Below are 18,118 nucleotides of genomic sequence, written 5' to 3' on the forward strand. Positions count from 1 at the left end.
TAAATAAATAGGCTAAAACCATTTAAAAATATAATAGTCCCAGGGCTTGTAGCTATGAAAAAAAATAAGCTTCCGACAAAAAATTATTCCTTTATTTAGTAGGATTATTTGATATAAAAAGATGATAGCGCATGATGTATTTTTTTACTTTTGCTTATACGCACACTTTTTATGAAATTCTGTATAAACAACAGAGAAATTTAGTCTATAACCTAACACCCTAAGTACACTATGAAAAGAAATTACTTTTAAAACCAAGTACGTCAAAACGAGATATGTGTTGGGGGAGAGTGATTGTAAAGGGATGACCTATATTACTTTAAATATTCGATATTTAACAAACTACAATTTACTTTCAGACACAAAATGAACATGCGTACAACTTTTTAGTGAAGAATTTACGTCTCTTTTAAGGTAAAATTATTTTATTGACGTACATATATGTTTATGATTCAAAGCTCAACAAAGGAAAACAATCTATAATACAAAGAAGAACAATGTCAGTCTTTTTGTCTATCTGTCCGTTTGCCTGTTAGTCTGTCTGTCTGTGTGAAGCATAAGATCTCAGTAACCAATGAACCGATTGGGCACTATTTTTCAAGGAATATACCTACTGGCCCTGTGATGGTTTTAAGCTATTTTCTTGGGGGGTGGGTGAATGTGCAGAACCTTTAATTCAGTTCCGTGCACAGGGTTATACCACGGGGATGGTGCACGAAGCGCATTCGAAAAATTTGACACCCTCCTTAAATTAGAATTGAAGGGAATAAATTAAAAACAAATAGTGGGGGTAGTTTTAGTGCCAGGGGATTGGATACACCCCCCATCCACCCACTCAAAAGTCAAACAATTATCCTCCATGAATTAAAGGGGGGGTTTTTAATGCAACCATCTCGTAATCAGTGAGCAAATGGCACTTAGAATTCGAATTTCCGTCTGAAATTTTACATGAGTAATCCTTGGTAGGTCTATTATCCCTAAATCGAACAAAAAGTTGGAAAAGTAATGGCTAACGGCTGGCGGCTCAGCTGTTTTGCCATTTTTTGGATATCTATATTGCTAATTAGTCACGAAACCTATCTCCACATAATATTCTTTTCCACTCCAAAACGCTTTCAAACGGTTCTAGACGGTAGCTGTTGGTACTTGAAGTTTTTTAAATGGTTATTGCTATCATTTAACATGAATTAAACCAAAAATATGTTTTAATAAGTTGATTCCTACGTAATTGATGATGGATTCACCCTGAAAATAGGCAAAAAACGGCTAAACGGATGAGCCGCCAGCCGTTACTTTTCAAACTTTTTGTTCGATTTAGGGAAAATAGACCTACCAAGGATTACTCATGCAAAAGTTCAGATCGAAATTCGAATTCTAAGTGCCATTTGCTCACTGATTACGAGATGGTTGCATTACCTCCCCCCCCCCCCCCCTTTAATAAATTGACAGGCAAAACTTGCATATTTTTCTAGCATCACTCATTATTTAAGGACGATGTGATTTTTAGTTGTTTTTTTTTGGGGGGGGGGGGCGGGGGAGGGGGCTCAGATCAGTGACGAGGAAGGTGTATCCAAATATATCCACTTAATTTTTCCAGGGGGTTGGATACACCCTTTTTTCTACATGCCTCTGCTTTTATTGTAAAATGGAAAAGAGTAGAAAAACTTGTATATTGTATACACTATACATGTGGACTTTTAAAATTAAAATCAGCCAAAAATTGACATTTATGTTATCTTCCAACCATCTAATACAAATTTTTTATTCAGGAGAAGGCATTGACCATGGTATCATTAGATAAACTGAAACTGAGTATTCAAATCAAGAAGAAATAAGAAAATATAATGTTCCAAAGACAATGGTTCAAAATTTTAACTAGATAATAGTACCTACTTTTTTCTGTTTAATAATGTCAATTTCATTTTAATTATCATGAATTCACATATATGACTATGCAGGAACGAGAGCAAATGATTTAAGCACCTGTTTTTAAAAGTGAATCTTTTCTTTAATAAGGGTCGGTCCGTACGTCCGTCCATTATGGATAGCTCTTTTCTTTAATTTAGGCATGTTAGAATTGTCCTATCAATTTCAAACTTTGCATGATAATTCCTATAAGAGTTAGGTACGAGTTAGAAAGCAAATCAACTCTAAAATCGTTACCAGAAAGTAGAAAAAAATAATATTTTTTGGACCTATAAAGTTTTTGGCAAGGATTATCTACCTTACAGGATTACAGGATTCATCATGGCAATTCTACATCAATAAAACAATATAACATGCCTAAATAAATTTTAAGAGCTATCCATTACAAACGGACGGACTGACCCTCAATGTAGATAGGTTTGTTATTGAAATTAAAAATAAGTTTACACTAAAGATGATTTAATTCTTGGATACAAGGCTTACTTTTGTGATTTCTTTGTTATATATGTGTTTATATTTATTGATATTTTGCAGGAATCTATCTATATATCCATATTGAACTTAAACTTCTTGATAAAGCAGACATAGAAAACCATTTCATATTCAATTTCTCTAAATTCCTAACTACATAATAACGTTATGTTCCTAAAGTTACCATTTGTAAAATTATCTTTTTAATTTAATCCAAAATCTATATAACCTTACTTTAAATCCTTCTTGTATTATATAGTTTCAAAAAATGAAATAAATATTTTAAATGTCAATGTAAAAATGTATATACAGTACATATTGAACTAAACAAAACATTTCATACTCTTTCGACGAAAATAGATTAGCATTTTTTATTTTTTTCTTAAAAAGGGGTAGTTACACAAAATGCATTTAAACTTGACTTTAAACTGCGTATTTTTTCCTGTTCAATGGATTAAATTACATTTATAGATCAAGCATATATTTTTAAAAATTTCAATTTTCTACCATGTAGTTTTAAAAATATCTAGGAAATCGACTTTTTGTGATAAATGCAAATTATAAAGCTGGCTTATTTTCACAAAAACAGTATGACGAGTAATTTAGTGATGTCTAATTGTTTGTTATTTATTGTAAAACAAAATCATATATGTTTTATAGTATACTGGTAACTTCTGCTTCACATCAATTTTCTTAAATGCACTTCATGCATGAATCCCTTAATTTAAGCCCATATGTTATAAAAAAAAACCTGGTTTATCTCTCTTTTACCCAGACTTTCGGGACATTAGTGAATTTTGATAGGTTGGTTCATTTGTTGGGCGTTGAAACGTTTCAACTACTAATTTTGATATTCCGAAGGGATACATTTGAGTATCATCCTTTGGAATAAACATCAATTTATCGGCCATTGTCTTATCTCTTAGGATCCTTGCTCTTACCTCTTTCTTTTATATGTATTTCAGTCAAGTCGATTCCCCTTTCTTGTAAATATTTTAACAATTCATATTTACCGTGTTTACTATGTTTTTATTAATGTTGTAAATCTTATCATTATATCTATTTAAAACATTAATGCAATATTTAATGGCTTTATCTTATCTCTTTTTGTTAATGGTAAATTCTACTTATTTTAATTTTAATATTATTAGAGTTTTTTAATTGAAAATTTATATCCAGAAACAATATAAATATTTTTCTAAAACCAACTTCTTGTTTGTATTTTTATTGAAGATTAAAATTCCTATTATATACATATATATAGATTTTTTGTGCTTTGATAAATAAAATACTTTATTTAGAAAAGGTTTTCTTGGTCTATACATTCTATACGTCAAGTTTAATTTGTTGGATTAAACCTATCCAACTTCTAACTTATTAGACGTTAATAACAAGGGTGAAAATATCCATAAGCAGCATAGGAAAACAAGGCCGGATGAACATCCATAGGAGTGAAGCTTTAAAATCACAAAAGGAACAATAACTCTTGGAGAGTGTAAGAACTTACTAAACAGAACATTAATGACTAAGACTAAACAAAATTGTTCCTAAAGGGGGAATTCCGTAAAGGTGTGTGTTTTAAGACATTAAAATAGGAGTAGAACTCTAAAATTTGGCATAGTAGTTGCTATAATGGGGTTTAAAGTGGATTTTAAAAAAAACGGCGGCGGAATCACTACTCCTGCCGAAAACTGCAAAAACAATTTCCGCATTTTCTCGCCAAATTAGACAAGTTTGAATCATTTGAGACAAACTTTTTTTGATAGAGTTGGGACATGTTTCTAAAATTAAAATCAAAGAAATCACAAGTGTCCAGAGCAAATAAAAGTTCAATTATTTTAGAAAATAATAAGTTTGTCTTAAATTATTCAAATTCGGGTAATTCAGCGAGAAAAAGCAAACAAAAACTTTGTATGGCATACTGCTTTTTTTGCCGGCAGCAAAGGTTTTGCCGCCATTTCTTCACAGTTTTATATAGTACCATATTAGAGCAACTGTCATAACAAATTTTAGAGTTCTACTCCTATTTTTAAGTCTTAAAACACAACCTTTACGGAATTTCGTGAAAAATACAGACTTTTTAATAATGATTATATAGTAGCTACGTTTTTTAGATTGTACCTAACGGTTATAGGAATCATCATGCAAAGTTTGAAGTCAATAGGACAATTCTAACATGTCTAGATAAATTAAGAACAGAGCTAAATGTCATGGACGGGCGGAGAAACACTAATTATCTTAAATAAATTAATTTTTAGCAGAATTTTGTAAATCCTATTACATATAGTAGTCAGGTTTTGTTGTCTGTTGAAAGGGATCTCGCTAACCGCTGAAAAGATTTGGTCCTCCTTTACATTGTAGGTTCTCTCGTGTCCTGGGTTGGCTTGTAACTATTTTGGAAGAGTTTACCACCTACCAAATATAAATCACTCCTAGAAAAAATGACAACCAACCAAAAATTTTACTCTATGAAAATGAGTGGAGGGGGTGGACTAATCACAACTCACCTCAAGAGCCCTCCATGCATAGCTGCTAGTACAGGGTAAATTAAAAGGACATATTTTAGTTTTAAGGATTTGATTACAGATTCCTTGCTTATAATATTATACCTTGTTGTCTTAAGAGTCTTTATTCAAAAAAATTTGATGAATAGAATAGGTAATTATATAATAAAAAAGTTGTTGTCAAAAAAGTTTAAAGCATGTAAGGACTTTCTGGTAACAATTAGAGAGTTTCTAATATATATACTTCCTAAAACGTACTTATCTGTTATAGGAATCAGCATGAAAAGTTTTAAATAAACAGGACAGTTATGACAGATCTAAATTTATGAAAAGAGGTAACCATTACAGACGAACAGATGGAGTGACCCTAAATATAGAAAAGCTTCTCTTTGCTTCTTTTCAAAACAGTATAAACTATCTCCACATGTCATAGGAATCTTCACTGAAAATTTTTGATGAAACTTCAATAACAGGCGAGAAAATCACATTTCCCCAATGAAGTAATGGACAGACAAATTAAATTATAAATTAGCTTTGCTACTTCTAAAATCGAATAATAATAAGCAAACAACATAAGGAAATATTTGATAATAAAAAAAAGGGATAGTTCCACGAAATTCATTTTTTTTAATCATTGAACTTGTACTTACAAGAGGTAAAACTGTTAAGACTTATAACTAATCCCTTAAACAAAAATGGACATTTCTTATTATAGAGTAACTTTGCTACTTAAAAATTATACATCACAAAAAGTAAATATCATAAAAACAAGTCAATCTGTTAAGAGCATTTTATATTTTAATTTCAACTAGAACAATACCTAGTAAAGACATTTAAATTCTTAATTTTCGAAATTTTCAAAAATACAATGAATATTATAAACTTTTTTTATTTCATTTCTTATTTCTTGTTCTCAACAAAAGATTGTTAACTTCTCAACACCTGAAAAAAAAATTAATAAAGAAGATTTGAAAAGATCTCGCTAACCGAAAAGGATTCTTTTTAAATCGAAGCTTATAAAAAGTCCAGGGAAGGTTGTTAAAAATTCTAATGAAATAAAAACCCGAACAAGACACATACACTTCAAACTACCATTCACAGATATGATTCTACATTTAATAACTACCTAGAATTACTAGAAATTATTTACTCATATTTATTAGAAACCGATTAATATTCGGTGGATTAGAACCGGCTGTCATCCATATGAGAAAAAAAACTATGTCTAGCAATCTAAGGTCCGATTTAATTACTCCTAAGTGAATTTCTTCCTGGCCTTTGCAGGGCCTAAACCCTGCGGGGCTAATGTAACCTTTGTTTAACATTCACGAAATTTAATATACTTTATGTAATGAAGGGTATTTCAAGTTTTTAAAGTTAAAAAACATTATTATATACGTATAATATTCATTTATCATTAGACTCCCCCCCCCCACCAAATAAAAGAGTGACAACATCCATAAAAGCGAAGCTCTGAAACGGTAGAATAAACAAACATTTACACTTGTAGAGTGTAAGAACTGAATAATCAGAATATAAATGTATAGAAGTTGAAACAAATTTTTCTAAATGCTGCTTAAATACAGGATAATGTTTAAGGAAATATAAAAATTATGTGATTTAATAGCCTAAATAACATGCTTAAATTAACGAAAAAAGCTATCTGTAAGGGACGGGGCCCTGATTATAGAAAAGCTTCGCTTTTAAGAGGGGGAGGGGGGAGAAGTTTCTGTACTTGATTGGGTTTGGTTGGTATCTTACCTGTTGTTGTGATGCCATAATGTTTTGTAGTTGTTGTTGCTGAGCCATCATATTTTGTTGTTGAATCTGCATTTGTGTCCTCTCTCGCCTTGGAAATTAAAATTATTAATCCTTTTTATAAAGTAACAGGATGTTTGTGTTTGTATGTTTGTACCGTAGGATCTCGCTAACCGCTGAACCGATCGGGTTCTCCTTAACAGAGTATCTTCTCATAGGTCCCAGGAAGATTCATAATTAATTTGGGGGAGGTTACCAACACCCTCCCAAGAGAAATCACAATAAATCATTTTTTTTCTCTCGAATAGAGACTCCTACATAACATTGCGAAGTATCGTATTTTTTTTTAAACACCAAACATTTAAAGTGCCACTAGAGAGAGGGGTGTAGCAAGTATTAAGAGTTTTTATGTCTTTAACTTAAGGTGTCAATAACTACTTAACAGATGGAGTTCTCCCTTTCAGGGAGGCTTCACATAGGCCTCGGGATGATTTTAGATTTTTTTTGTGCCCTTCCCTACTCTTTCAAATGTAAAGCCCCTAGAGGCTAGGGGCACAGCCACTAGTCTTTGTATGTGTTTGTATCAAAGAATCTTGTTTACTGCTAAAACGATTATAGTTCTCCTTTTTAGTAAAGCTTGGCAAAGGTCATAGGAAGGTTTTAACCATTTTGAAGGTTTGAGTAATAGGAAAAAATGACCCTCATGAAATAAAATATTGTCAAAATCTTGCTTACTACTGAACCAATAGAGTTAAAGTTGACAGATATATAACAGCGTTTTTAATTCAGAAATTTTACTAATACTAACCTTTAACAGTTTTTAAATAAACAGACTTCTGTCTTGCGGGTTCATGTTTAGCAGCATCTGTTTTTGATGTTGAGTCATCTGAATGGTATGCCTCTGTAGCTGGACAGTCTGGCCCCATTGACCAGTTGGGTTAGGTATTATCAGTCCACTATAAAAAAATAGTATTTATCTTAACAATCCTTAAAATAATTACCACTATTGGTATTTTTTTTTACAAATCCTCTAGAATACAGGTTAAGGCAATGACCGATCAATTGATGTACCTTCCAATGATTATCCACAAAATTATCTCTTCTGTAGATTACAATTAGTGGTTAAAACGTTTGGACATTTAACTTGAACCAGCCATTCAATAAAATTACCTAAGGTGATTGAGCTAATGAATAGGAAAACAATATTATAAAACTTTGGGAACTAATGTAATAAAAAGCCCATTGTCCACTCCCTCCCTGTCTAGAATAAGATTCAGTGACCGGCCCTATTATAGAAAAGTTATGCTTTTAAATATCTTGATTTAATAGATAGCTAGGTACGCATAACATCTATATAATTGTTACGTAAGTATGCGTACATATAAACATAATCATAACTCAAATTACCAGGTGGAATTGGGCTGTAAATTATACGTGTAAAAAATTATTAGAACGCTCTCATTCATTGCAAGAAAATTTTTGTACTTAAAAATGATTTTTATTGGCTGGTAAAAAATGCAGTGTCCAAACTTTTCCACGTAATTGAGATGCACATCAGATCATTTTCCATACTTTAATTTAATAAAAGATAAAAGCAATACATCCCTTGAAATTATGTATAGTATAATAAAATTACCTTTAAACAAGATTTTACTATTCTTTGTTTGACATATTTGCATTTTGTTAATCTAAAATAAACAAAGTTGGATAAAACATATATAAAAACAGATTATATCGAATATCAATAAAAAAGCAAGGTTTAACCAATCTAAAGCCTCTAGGGGCATTTAAGGTGAGTGTGAAAATGGCCTTAAAAACCTTCAATGGACCTATAAGAAGCTTCAGGAGAACCGTGGCGGTTCAGCAGTTTACTAGATCCATAGCTAAAGATAACAAAGCTTACAACTTTATATAATACCATACATATACCAATACATATAGTGATCAACACAGTTTAATTAAACATGTTATTTTTATTTGATAAGTCCAATACACAGGGATAAGATATTGTATAATAAGTTTTTTTAGAAAGCAAAACTTAGTTATAAATAGATGGGTCGACCTTTAATGTAGAAAAACCTTGCTTTTAATTAATAATGATAAAATAATTTGCGTTTAAATTAAATTGTTTCTAAAAAACGTTTAAATGCATAATTATTTCAATCTACTCTCGACAAACAGACTGGACTGCACTACAGCTGTGCGTTTGTTTTGTTTTGTTTTGTTACACACACACTAATATGCTTTCCTTTCCCCCCTTTCTCATTCAATAATATAATGGTGCCGAGATTCTCAATTTTATGTATTCTATCAAAATATTAACTAATTGCATTTATTTATTTTGTTAGTGGTTATATTATTTAATCATATATATACAAAGCAAATAACTGCCTTCAAATGATTTTTAACATCATATATCTATAGATATGTAATATTTAAAAAATTTAAAATAAATGAAAAATTGAAAATCCAGGGTCAATAATCAAAACTGTTTTTCTCCATATATGGATATATTTTTTCGGTAATCGGGAGAATTTTTAATCACCCCTAGAAAGCTATATACAACCTATTTTGGTTAGTTTAATATGTATGTAACAAAACCTTACATATTTTACTATTTTTCCATGAGTAAATTTCAAGAAAAATAAGCATTATTTGTCAATTTGATAGGTTTTAAGATATGTATAATAAAACACACAAAAAACATAAATGTTTTAATGTGGGAAAATTAATTTTTTAAAAGTTTAATTTATTTTGAAATGTGAAGTATATAAGACTTAATTCTTTTAAAAATACTCTTGAAAAACATTAATCTGTAACATATATCAACTATTTTCCAGCTTCGTGATCACTTTAAGCTTCCCTAGTACTCAATCGGTTCAGTAGATATCGAAATCTTAAGCTTCAGACAAAAAAACCTCATTACTTTATATCATAGGAGGATTGATGATTGCATATTTTACCTCAATTTTATCGAGTGGTAAATTAATATATTAAGATGACCATGTAAAATAATTGTGCCGTCACAGACAATCGCCGACACAAATCATTTGTCTTCTATTTACCTATCTTTGTATCTGTATGATATGTTTTACGCCTATGCCATGTTCATTTTTAGGATTGAATATATTACATTATAAGTAAACAAATGTCAGAGACAAAAAAATCCTCTTATATTTATTTTGAACCTCATTTGTTACATAGATATATGCGACATCGCACTGTAAATTACAATAATACCCAAAGTTATATTCGTTATCTTATTTGTTGGCTCAAAATCTTTGGGTACTTTTATTGGATTGTTATTGGTTGGTTACAAACTTTTCAACCAATAATTTTAATCTACGGAAAAAATTGTTTTGTTTAGCATCTTTGGTGATGTATATCAATTTATCGTTCTTTTTCTTTTCCACTAAGATCCCTTCTTTTTGATTATTTTATGGTTATGTGTCCTTTTTAAAGCATATATAGTCTACCGGTTGACCGCCCCCTTGTGATGTATAGTCCCTTTCTTCCTGTCTTGAGAGCATTATATGTATTTTGTATATTAGTTGTCAGTTCTTGTGTCAACCGTTTCGGAGCAAGACTTTGCTCTGCAACTCGGCACGAACCTAAAAGTGAATACTTGCTGTTATATTTAATATTATTATTGTATGTTTAACTTGTCTTGAATTAATACACTTTATTAGAATATTTAGCTGTTTATTCTTGCTATTACTACACGTCATTTTGGCGCAGTAGTGTAGTACGAACCTACGGCTCAGATTTTCTTTTAATTGTATTATTTCTTTGCTTTAGTTTTGTTCAGGAATTTTTGGACGCCATGAAGGTGGACATTGCTTATTACAGGAAGTTGTCCCCGGTGGAGAAGGAGGAGTATATGCTCGAATTGATGGCCTCGCTGCAGGGTGATATTCATTCCAATGGGGATAAGCTGGATAATCTGACTGGTCGAATGGCGCCGCTGGAGACGAAAATTCAAGAGTTGACGGATAATGTTACTACTAATAGTGCTGCGGTTACAGGATTAGCTATTAGTATGGACGATTTTGAAGCTCGAACTGCTAATGAAAAATTTTGTTTCCTTGAACAAGAAAGTTTGGTGGTGTTGCCAACACTTTCTATGGACAATTTCCAAGCTCCAATTGCTAATGAAAAATTGTGTTTCCTTGAACAAGAAAGTTTGGTGGTGTTGCCAAACAGGTTAGGGGGGGGAGAGTGTATAGGTGGAGAGGACCAGGTAACAGTCAAGGAGATGGTGAACCAGGTCGAACCTCTGGAGGAGGAGAGACATGTGATGCTGGACCAGGTCGAATTCCTGGACCAGTTATGCTTGAAGAATGGAGAGATGGTGAACCAGGTCGAACCCCTGGTGAAGGAGAGATATGTGATGGTTAAGAATCCTATGTCATCATCCTGTCCATTGAAGGACACCACGACACCATCCTGTCTAGTGAAGGACAACATGTGGGTGGAGGACACCAACATAATGTCCAGGGAAAGATATGTGCCGCCCTGGACATGTACTATGTTGGTGGAGGACACCATGAAAGGGGAAAAGGTGCCGCCCTGGACATTGCAGGACAACATGTGGGTGGAGGACACCAACATAATGTCCAGGGAAAGATATGTGCCGCCCTGGACATGTACTATGTTGGTGGAGGACACCATGAAAGGGGAAAAGGTGCCGCCCTGGACATGTATCAGCAGGGAGAGAAGGATAGACATGTGTTGTTAAAAATACATCCTTTTATAGTTTGTTTCTACAGGGAGACGAGGACAGTTGAGTATTGTTAAAAATTGTTAAAAATGTATTCTCTCTACAGTTTATTCCTTTCTACAATTTGCAGGGAAGCAAGGATTACATGTATCGTAAACAAGGACAGACGTATATTGTTAGACATGTATTTCTTTCTATAGCTTATTCAAGACAGACGTGTATTGATTAAACGAGTATTTCTTTCTACAATTTGCAGGGAAGAAGGATTTTCTCTACAGTTTTGGATTGTATCAGCAGGATATACATGTACTACGGCGATTTGACGGCGGTGTGGCGGCGATCGATTTTTGTAGTTTTGCAATTAAGATATCTATAATTGAATAAGTTTTGTATCTGATAGATTTGACGGCTTATAAAAATGTATAGAAGTTGTGCTTCTGGAAGTATTTTTATTTAGGAAATAAAACTCGCAGATGTTATGTTGACATACAAATCATATCAATTATTTGTGGAGCAACTTTCTCTATAATGAACGAAAATTTATCTGCTATTGTAATATCCATGTATATTACTGATCTAACTCGGAGATGTTATGTTACAAATCATATAGATTATTTGTGGAGCAACTTTTTCTAGAATGAACGAAAATTTATCTGCTATTGTTATATCCCTGTATATTACTGATCTTACTCGATTTTTTGGGAATGAACGTCAATTTATTTTCCATTGTTGTATCCATTGCTAAATCAATGTAGATCTCTGATATTATTCGAATTAGTGGGATAAATGTTAATTTATCTGCCATTGTGGTGTCCATGCATAAGGTTAGAATTTATAACATATAATTTGGAAAGCGCTGACATTGTTTAAATAATAAGGAGAGAAACGAAGCAACTCTATAAAGTTTGTGATGGAAAATAATTTGATTTATGGTAATTATTTGAATTCTGGAATATAACATTTTGTTAACTATTGAATACGAGTTTATGAGATTATGTTATTATGAAAATCAAAATATATGCATTTATTTTTTTTTGTTTTGTTACACTGGAATTGGATATTTGGATATATTTATTTTTGTTTCAGACTATTGTGGTGTCTAACAGAGATAAGAATAATAAAAAAAATTGAAGATGGATTAATTTCAACGAAAATAGGAATACAATTTTGTAAAATTGTTAATGGAAGAAAATTGATTTTATTAAATGTTAATATCGTGATTTTATGAAAATTGGATAAAAATTTGAAATTAGATACTTTAAAAAGTATTAGAATTTTGATGAAAGGCTGTAAATTGTTTTAAAAGTTGAGTCAGTTATTATGGTTCTAAGTATTTAATTTTAAAACAATTATATTGCGGTTTATGTATAAATAAGAGTAAAGCTACTCTTAAGTTTATATGTATGGAAACAAAATATTTTGAATATGGTTAAAATGTGCTATGAATAATAACGATTGTACTTGCGTGAAGATAGATATGTGATCTTTGATCTGTGATATATTATTCATAGTACGAAATTTCTATTATAGATAGAACAGAAATTTTGTTTGTTTTGTACTTGTCATCATGATCAGTAGAATGTGATATTTGATTGGTGGGCGGAATTTTTGTGGATTTAACTAGATTTATTTTAAACAATTAAATGGCGATTTAAGATTGGAATGCATAACTCAGCAAAAATTTTTAATGAAGCAAAAATTGTTATTCAGTATTTGATTATGATGTGAGATAGAGAGAGAGAGAGAGAGAGAGAGAGAGAGAGAGAGAGAGAGAGAGAGAGAGAGAGAGTGAGAGAGAGATATGTGTGTAGAATTGGATTGTACAATGGACATATTATATGTGGATTAATTATGATATGTGTGCAGAATTGAAATGTATAATGGACATATTATATATATATGAATGAATTATCGGAAATATTTGTATAGTAGGAAATGAATGTTATTGGAAATATTTGTATGGAGAGAAAAGAAAACTTGTTGATGTGTGTACAATGGATATATTATTTATGGATGTTTGTTGAAAATAAAACTTTGTGCAAGTTTTGACAATAGATCTATTATATATAGGATTGTGTAGGGAAGAGATGTCTATTGTGTATATCTATATCCAATGATGGGTGATGCAATATAGATTAATACTAAATGTGTTGTTTAGACTTGGTGGTTAAATGTTGCAAGTTTAGTTTGACTTATATATGACTTCTATTGTAATTGAAACGTTTTCGAATATGATGTATAAACCAAGGATATTAATATTCATAAAAATGGAGCATTAACACTCGTATAGTAAATGTTGATATATGATTTATATGATATATGATTTTTATTGTAATGAGGATATGATGTATAAAAACAAAGATGACAGCATCCGTAAAAACGAAGCAATGGAATGGCAGGACAAATGGACATCAACACTTGTGTAGTGTCAAAATTAAATAATCAGAATATACGCGTATAAGATTCAATGCAAAATTGTAAGCAAATTTGTTTGTAATAAACAAGGAAGACAACATTAATAAAAGCGAAGTATTGAATGGTAGGACAAACGAACATCAACACTTGCATAGTGTCAGAACTGAATAATCTTTGTAAAAAACAAGGAAGACAACATTAACAAAAGCGAAGCATTGAATGGTAGGACAAACGAACATCAACACTTGTATAGTGTCAAAACTGAGAAAATAAGTGTATAAGAGTCGATGTAAAATTGTAAGTAAATTTGTTAAAAAAGAACTGATTGATACAGATTGATGTTTTACTTACATTTTATGAACTTGCTTATAGAGTGGCTTCGCTTGTAAACCGCTTAACACGTAGCACATCTACTTGTCGTTGGGTAGGTGATAGGTTTAAATCTCGGTCTGACACTGAGTCATAACTAACAAAGTTAAAAATGGTTCCTACTGCTACTATGTGAGATGTGTGACGTAAAAGTTAGAGTGGGGGGGAATGTTTTGGCCAAAACCGGTGAAACTCGTTACCATGGTTCTCACTGCTACTATGTCAGATACTTGAAGTAAATGAAGTAAATAGTTAGAAGTAAATAGTTAGAGTGAGGGAATGCCTTGGGCTAAAACAGGCGCAATTCAATACCATGCACAGTTAAAATTTCTCGAAAAAGGTTGTGCATCTCAGAGTGTTGGTTGTCTGAAGGGTGATTGGATGCTTGACATTGTAATCATAAGTATTGTATTTTGTTGTCCCAGGAATCAATATACATCAAAACAATCGGATAATTAGATCATATAGAAATTTGTGGTCAAATCAACATGTTTACAAATGGAAGTATGGACGTCATAGAAATGATTATAGTGTTGCTACGTTTTCTAAATTGTACTTACCTGCTGCAGAAATCATCATGTAAAGTTCGAAATACAAAAAGTAGATAGATGTAAAGTTTGGAAGCGATAGGACAATGCTGACATGTATTAATTAACGAAAAAAGCTAAAAGGATTGACGTACAGAGTGACGGAAGGACGAACGGTCGTATGGATGGGCGGACCGAATCTAATTATAGAAAAAACAAATATATCAATAACACAGGGTGGTCAATCAAATTGCACTCAAACTTGAAATTGAAACATTATGTGTTGCTAAATTTTGGATGAATCAAAATAAGTTTTTGTTAAGGACACTCGATATAGAATAGTATATATTGCGATTTAGTGATGTTGATTCAGCAAAATTATTTATGAAGCTTAGAATTTCATGAAGCAAAATTGTTATAATGCATTAGATATTTGTGTGGAGCTGTCTCTCTTCATGGAGAAGGGGGGTGGGCAAAAATTTGGCAAGGAAAGTTTGCACTGTCTCTCGGAGTTGGTATGCGCAAGATGGGGTGGTGCAGAGAGGTAGCTGCAATGATGAGCAGGAGTTGGGCGTTGTATGCGCAAAAGTTGAGCTGCGCAAGAAAGTGCTCTCAGGTATAGAGAAAAATAGTTAGTTGTGCTTCAACTTTCAAGATTCTAATACATAAAAATAGTTGTGGATGATATAAGTTATTATTCAGATATTTCATAGAATAATTAGGTAAATTTTTTACTGTATTAGACTAATATATTGTATTAAGAATTATTTTTATGTTGCTCGATTATTGACAAACATTTGATTAATATTATATTTCTTAATACATTTTTAAGAAGACATGTTGAAATTTTATTTGTTAAGTGATAACATTTAAGTATGGCATCTAAAATAATTGTATTATGTTTTAGATTGGTCGAAAAGAGGAGTAGTTGTGATGGTTGAGATACAGTATTACCTGTTGGTGAGTTTTAGTTTGTTAAGATTTTATTTTTAATGATGTTCAATATTGATATACATTTGATTAATGTTATATATACTAATACATGTTAAAGAAATTATTTTATTTTGTTGAGTGAAAATAAAATATGTATTAAATAAGTTTTGGCATCTAAAATGATTGTATTTTGTTTTAGATCGGCCGCAAGAGAAGTAGTTGGTGGTGACTGAAATCTAGTTTTGAATTCGGCCATTGTTTTGTGTTGACATTGGTATTATTTGTAGGTGAGTGATTTGTTTTGTTTTATGATATAGTTAAAAGGTGTGAGAGAGAGTGGAGGCTGGTATATGATACACTTTGCTCTGACCGATTATATGTTGAATTGTTGGTGGAGAGAGAGTGGAGGCTGGTACAGGATACACTATGGTACATGACCGATTATATGTTGAATTTTATCAATATTAAAGGAGCATTATTTATGATTGTTTAGTAATTGGGTCAGTAATATTGTGAAACATGCTATTGCTGCTGTAGAATCTGTTTATAGATTAGATGTGAAGTCTGTTGAAGTTCAGAATGCTAAACAGGAAGCTAAACAGGAAGCTAAACAGGATGCTAAAACAGCTCTCAATAATGCGGTCAAGAAGCTTGGAGTATCACCAGGAAGGTAGATATCAAGTTCAAGGTTCCTGTATTCTCTGGCAACTATAAGGAGATTTAGTGATCATGAAAAGTACCTGAAGCTAACAACTGAGTGCTTGCACAAAACTCCAAAGGAAGCCTGTGCTGGATTGACAACATATTTGGAATGTAAGGAGCTGCTGGAGTTTATGGATGTTTATGGATTTACTGATATTCTGTCTATTGTGCAACAGAATATGTTTCCTCATGATGTACTAGAGCTGAAGAAGAGAGTTGAAAGTAAAAGGAGAGCTGATGATGTTACAGATTAAATACTTGCAAACAATGATTGATGAAGCTATCTTTGAGCTTGAATATGATATCTCTATATATGGGAAGACTATTACTGATCTTGGCAAGAAGAGTCTTAAATCAACCAGTAGTGGCAAATCATATGCAGCTAATGATAGTACTGGTGATAGTGATGATCATAATCCTACTGAAGCAAGTCAATCTGTTGGTACTGTTGTTGCAACCCTTTCTCAACCTGTTACAAATACTCCAATCAACAGTCCAACTGCTGCCAAGGAGAAGAAAAGTAATTTAGATTTATAGATTGCTAGATTTATAATAACTGTTGAAAAGTTTTGAAGACTTGGAGGTGTTAAATTTAAGCATTTAAGCAACAGTTGTGGATAATAAGACGTCGGAGAGTAGTTTTGAAGCTTAATTTGAAAATTGAGGATTCGTATGTCAAGGATAATGAAATAACATTGAGTTAAGCGAAATATGTTGATATTGTAACATTTTGAACAGATGTGCACAGTGTGCCAGAATAACGTAAATAAATGCACAGTGAGTCAGGTAGATACAAAGAGCTAAACGAATTATGTTGATATTTATTTTGAACAGATGTGCACAGTGTGTCAGGATGATGCAAATAAATGCACAGTGAGTCAGGTAGCTACAAAGAGATGTATTTACAGTTGTCAAAATGAGAAGTATTTAGTTGATAGATAATGATAAACAGAGATATACACCATGGGCTAGAAGCTATTGTGAAGTTGTGCAGAATTTTCAATAGCATGCATTGTATCTTAAATATATTTATGACTGATAAAACGGATATTTGTAAGTTGTTAATACAGTGGGCAGTTAAAGTAAAATGCTGGTTAGTGAAATTTTAGCTGTTCTAAAGAAGGCGGGGCTTAAAGATGATGTGGCTGTTGTAGATTTGACTGCCAGGTTGGATATCTTACTTGTCAATAGCTGGTGTTTTTGTCGATAGTTAGTATTGAAAAACGAAATGGATCAGATTTCGAATCAATCTATGGCGAAGGTTTTGGTTGCTTTTGTTCGGCTGCAGTTTTCTCTGTGTTTGTTGTTTCTGTTCATTGTTGTCAACGTTATCATTGGTTGGAGTGTTGACAGTAGCATCATTGTTATAACGAAAATCATTGGCAGTTTCTGTATTTTGAATGACATGTCGATTTTTGGATTCTAACAGAGATGTTAATAGCAGTTATTGTGGTTGTCATTATTAGGCTTAAGTCATGCCTGACTATGCAATAGATATAATCTCCTGGATGATAAATGTGAACAGCAGTTCTGATTTTTGACCTGAGACCTCAAACATTTGGCAGGTTTGGCTACTAGAATGGTTGAGTTAGATGCTCGGTTGGCTAACCTGCAGGATCAGCAACGTATTTTGAATCAGGAAAGGGTGAATTTTGGGAAGTAGCTAGAGTCGATGCTAGAAAGGATTTGATCCCAATTTTTTTGAAGAGATTGGAGGCTTCTTGTGGTGGAGGTGAATGGCTGTTGTGTTGTTTGAGAAAATCACAGTTGCTAAGTGGAAACCAGTTTATAAC

General features: G+C 32.1%; 1 protein-coding gene and 2 long non-coding RNA genes across 6 annotated transcripts in view; 2 read left to right on the forward strand and 1 right to left on the reverse strand.

Annotated features, from left to right (window-relative positions):
- Nucleotides 1-18,118, forward strand: part of LOC145317025 (matrix metalloproteinase-2-like) — a 41,161-nt gene that overhangs the window by 5,850 nt on the left and 17,193 nt on the right. The gene's annotated exons all lie outside the window — the stretch shown is intronic.
- LOC145317027 (uncharacterized) lies at nt 343-2,462 on the forward strand. The gene is made up of 3 exons (XR_013878844.1): nt 343-414; nt 1,770-2,017; nt 2,340-2,462. It is a non-coding gene; the product is annotated as an uncharacterized LOC145317027 (long non-coding RNA).
- Nucleotides 5,677-8,423, reverse strand: LOC145317026 (uncharacterized). Its single transcript, XR_013878843.1, has 4 exons — nt 8,296-8,423; nt 7,468-7,615; nt 6,663-6,750; nt 5,677-5,843 (listed from the first exon to the last, which is right to left on the reverse strand). It is a non-coding gene; the product is annotated as an uncharacterized LOC145317026 (long non-coding RNA).

Source organism: Acartia tonsa, chromosome 4 (genome assembly GCF_053477335.1).
Source record: "Acartia tonsa isolate MP-2025a chromosome 4, ASM5347733v1, whole genome shotgun sequence".
NCBI lineage: Eukaryota > Metazoa > Arthropoda > Copepoda > Calanoida > Acartiidae > Acartia > Acartia tonsa.